Genomic DNA, 4,858 nt, shown 5'->3' with positions numbered 1-4,858 from the left:
CATTTGCTTGACCTTTATGTATCAAGGAAAGCCTATTTGTACCTGTGAGTATTCTCCTAAAACTTAGGATTCCTCCTAAGGAATCAGAGTTACCTGAGAAGCTCAAGACTTTCAGTGACTTTTTGTTTTAGTCAAACCAACTACAAAATTAAATGTTAAAACTAAGAAGCCACTCCAACATTTTCTCCAAATAATGTAATTTCCTTTCCAATATCAATTTTGTTTTCTTACTTTTTTCCATCAGGGACCACTGGAAGTAGCCCAAGTGTTTTTGGCCAAAATTCCAGCTGACCCAAAACTCTATCAACATCACAACAAGTTGAGGTTATGCTTTAAGGTATTCATAATGAGGTAAGAATGGAAATGGGTGGGGATTTCAGTAAGCAGTGGTTCTCTAAATGTGTTCCCCATACCAGCATCTTTAGTATCACTTGAGAACCTACTAAAAAGATAAGATGGTGCTGGAGGCATAGCTTAATGGTAGAACACTTATCTAGCATGCACAAGACTCTGGGCTTAATCCCCAGCACTGCAAATATAGAAAGGGAGGCAGGGAGGGAGGGAGGGAAGGAAAGAAGGAAGGAAGGAAGAGGGGAAAGAAGGAGTCTCAGGCACCTCTCACCTACCCAATCCCATGGGGTGGGTTCCAGCAATTTCTGCATTAAAAGTTCTGCTGGGGACTGGGGTTGTGGTTCAGTGGTAGAGCGCTTGCCTAGCACATGTGAGGCACTGGGTCCAATCCTCATCACCACATAAAAATATATAAATAAAATTAAGTATTTTATTTTATTTTATTTTAAAAGTCCTGCTGAGTGATGCTGATGTGCACTGAAGTTTGAGAACCACTGCAGTAGAGCAGTACTACATCTACTACTAATAAGTAATTTATACTTGAACTGTGAAGTGCCACTTCATGCCTACAATCTCATGAATGGCTCACAATCACAGTGTAAGACAGGTACATCATCATCCTCATTTTACAAAAGAGGAATCAGAGGTTCAGAGATGGGATGTGATTTCACTTACAGTCACATAGCCAGTCAGTGGCTGAGTTCAAACCAGGTATTCTGCATCTGAACAGTCCACATTTCCACCAATGTTCTGATAGTCCACTGATGCATTAGCATCCCAGAAGTTCTTAGCATTGACAATTTATGTAATTTCCCAAATCATAAATAACTTGTTTTTAAAAACCGAGAAAGAGATACTGCCTCAAATGGAGAGGTAAAGGTAAGGTTCTCAAGCTGGGATTTTGCAAAAGTGTCATCCTGAAGACACTTCCCCTTGTCACACAGGCCTCATCTCTGCTTCTGAATTCTGCAGTGGAACTGGCTTCCAGAGCAACTGGGTCAGCCTGGACAGGAAGTAGGTCTTTGGGCACTCTTGGAATCTCTTAGAATATAGACAGGTGTATTGCATCTCTGAGACCTTTAAAGAATTACTAGGAAGGATGTGATGGCATTTCACCTACAAGAGAAAAGGACGTCAGAAAAATGTATGCCAATGTTTCTTTTTATCTAGAATCTTAGAGCAGCAGTTGGGATTTGGATATGAAGTGTCCCCTAGGAGCTCCTGTATTAATATGGGAATGTTCAAGGAGAAATGCTTGGATTAGGGGAACCATAACCTTAGCACTCCATCTTAATTTGAATATGGACAAACTAGGTGATAACTGTAGGCAGGTGGGACATGGCTGGAGGAGGTGGGTCACTTGGAATGTGACCTGGAAGGGTTCATCTTCCCTGTGGCCCTTTTTCTCTTGCTCTCTCTGCTTCCTGGCTACCATGATATTAACCCTCACCTTGGGCCCAGAACAATGGGGTCAGCCAACCATAGACTAAACCTCTGAAACTATGAGCTCAAAATAAACTTTTCTTCCTCTAAATTGTTCTTGTCAGGTATTTTTGTCACAGAAACAAGAAGCTGACTAACACCATAGCATATAAAGGATAGGAATAAGCTTACTTGACAGAATTAGGAGAAAGGAGGCCAAAAGTTAAAGTTTGTTAAAGTCATTGAAAACTCATCAGGATGCTAGGGTTGGGTGAGGTTGGAAATATGGCCTTCAAAGGTTGCAGTGGTCCAGGGCTCTCTGGACTTCTGAAGGGACCTGTGAAATCTTTAGTGAGTACTTTCTGTGACCCAGGTATGATATTAGGGGAACAAGAGCAGGGAGCATCTGTTCTTGATGATCCTCCACACCAAATAACAACACAAAGCAGCCTGCACTAAGAACTCTAAGTGTTCTAAATATAGGACTACAGAGATAAGAAAAGGCAGGTCCACTACAGAATGGAGTGATTAGAACAGGCTTTGTGGAAAAACACCACTTAAACCTTGTCTTGAATATCTGTTGGGAAGAAAAGGGGTAGTGGGAAGAGGAAGCCATTACTGGTAAATGAACCATCATGACTGCAAGACTTGGAGTCAGGAATGCAGACGGTGCTTCTGGACTCCTCTCAGTCCTGCTAGAGCAGCATGTTCTTGAAAGCCTGCCAGGACAGGAAGCAAAGGTCAGAGAGGCGACAATATTAGTAAACAGGACTTTGCGTACAGTTTAAATGTAAAGGGAAGCTTATTAGGGAAGAAGTGATTTTCCTTTTGCTTATAGTTCAAACTGATTTCCTGTACTACATCTTCAATCTAATATCTTGTGAGTGTGATCATCTCCAGGACTCCACATGGTTAAATATATCTAAGAAATCCTTATTGAACTCACATTCCTAATTAGCTCCCAGCCCCAGAAAAAGTTACTACAAATGGAGCTGAGAAAACTAGTCTCAGGCAAGAGACACAAAAGACAATGGGATTTTCTAGGAATGGTCCTTTAATGATGTTATAATTTAGTTTTTGAGGATGTTATCTATCTTTATCCCAACATGGCTTGCAAAAATGCTAAATTTGGGGCTGGGCATGGTGGCACATGTCTGTTATCCCAGCAGTTTGGGAGGCTGAGGCAGGAGGATCTTGAGTTCAAAGCCAGCCTCAGCAACGGAAAGATGCTAATCAACTCAGTGAGACCCTGTCTCTAAATAAAATACAAAATAGGGCTGAGGATATGGCTCAGGGGTCAAGGGCCCCTGAGTTCAATCCCTGGTACTCCGTACCCCCCAAAAAGCTGATTTTTAAAATTGAATTCACCATTTGAAATGCTATTCTCCACCCCTCTCAGTGATCATTCCCATCCTGATGAGACCAGACTGTAGGCCCACTTTCCTGGCTGCCCTTGGCCTGTGGCATTTTGTTCTGGGAATGCCAGGAGACCATCAGTGCTTCCCAAACTTCCCTGCACTTACACAGGACCTGGTCTTGTCAAAATATAGGTCCTGATTTAGTAGGTCTGAGACTGGGGCCTGAGACTGCACTTCTAATCAATTCCCAGGTGCTGATGCTACAGCTGGATAGAGGAGACTGAGTAAAAGAGGCTGTAGAGTTTGCTTGGTTGCATCCCTTTCACATTTTTCCCCTACCCCAGACCTAAACCCCTCAGGCCATCTCTGTTGCCATTGGCCTCTTTTACCTTCCCCATCTTCCCTTCAAAAAAGTAAAAGTTCTCAAACTGCTACTCCTCCAACCAACATCAGCAAACCCTTAGCACAGCTTCCTGCCACATGTATGGGGAGACAAAGTCCCAATTCAAATGGGACAAGACGAAGCGGGGCTGGCACACAGTTGCCATGTTGTCTCAGGACAGCAATGATGACAAAGATGTTTCATTGTTTGACACAGAAGAGACAACTAATAGACCAAGAAAATCCAAAACTCGACATCCAGTGGCATCATTTCTCCATTTGTTCTTCCGAGTCAGTGCCATTATAGTCTATCTTCTCTGTGAATTGCTCAGCAGCATCTTTATTGCCTGTATGGTGACAATTATCCTGTTGTTGTCATGTGACTTTGGGGCATGAAGAATGTCACAGGTAGACTGATGGTAGGCCTTCCGTGGTGGAATCATATTGATGATGATGGAAAGAATCATTGGGTGTTTGAGTCCAGGAAGGTATCTCCTCAGGAGAATAACACTGTTTTAGAGGCTGAATCAAGAATCTCTTGGTTAAGACTAATTGCCTGTCCAGTGCTATGGGTGATATTTGCCTTTAGTACTCTCTTCTCCTTCAGAGTGAAGTGGTTGGCTGTGGTTATCATGGGTGTGGTACTACAGAGTGCCAACCTGTGTGGTTACATCAGGTGCAAAGCGGGCAGCCAGAAGAATTTAACCAGCATGGCTATCTCGTATCTTAGAAAGCAGTTTTTAAAACAAAACACTGGAAATGAACAGAGAGAAAGCTTATGTTCTCTGTCATATTGGGGAAGGGCAAAGAGATTCTTGATTATGAACTGTTTAGAGCTCAGTCCAGTTGCATAGAGGAACATTGTTTTTTGTTTGTTTTGTTTTCACTTACAAAGTTACTATTAAAACTGTTTTATTTTTTTAAACAAAGTTTTTATTTTCTTTTTCTAGTAGTTGAGGCTGGGAAGTATGATGATATCACTAGAAACATTGTCAGAATTTATTTTATGGTGTACATATGTATGCATATAGTAATGTATCAGTATATCCCAAATTAATGTGTTAGGTTTACACATATTACAGAGATATTTGCATTTTGATCCATAGAATATAGGATATTCTTAGTCTATCTCAAAGGTATGTGTGTTTACATACTATTTCTGTAGGTTATTTTCAGAAATAAGTTGATTCCATGATTAAGAATAAGCACTTGGCTTGTGTATGAGTTAAAAAGTTAGAAAAAATGTTAATTTTAAATATATACTTCATGTTGAAATTGCTTACCTTAGATATGCACAAGTGAAAACCAAATTCAGGCTGGTAGTGTTAACTAGTTTCTAAGATTTT

The 4,858-nt window shown here is 41.1% G+C and overlaps 1 pseudogene; it reads left to right on the top strand.

Annotated features, from left to right (window-relative positions):
• The first annotated feature begins 3,677 nt into the window (after nt 1-3,677).
• On the top strand, nt 3,678-4,366 carry LOC144251586 (Golgi apparatus membrane protein TVP23 homolog B pseudogene; annotated as a pseudogene).
• Nucleotides 4,367-4,858: the final 492 nt, after the last annotated feature.

This window comes from Urocitellus parryii, unplaced genomic scaffold (genome assembly GCF_045843805.1).
Source record: "Urocitellus parryii isolate mUroPar1 unplaced genomic scaffold, mUroPar1.hap1 Scaffold_114, whole genome shotgun sequence".
NCBI lineage: Eukaryota > Metazoa > Chordata > Mammalia > Rodentia > Sciuridae > Urocitellus > Urocitellus parryii.
The sequence above is the reverse complement of the archived record's forward strand: the minus strand, read 5'-3'. Positions and strand labels throughout refer to the sequence as shown.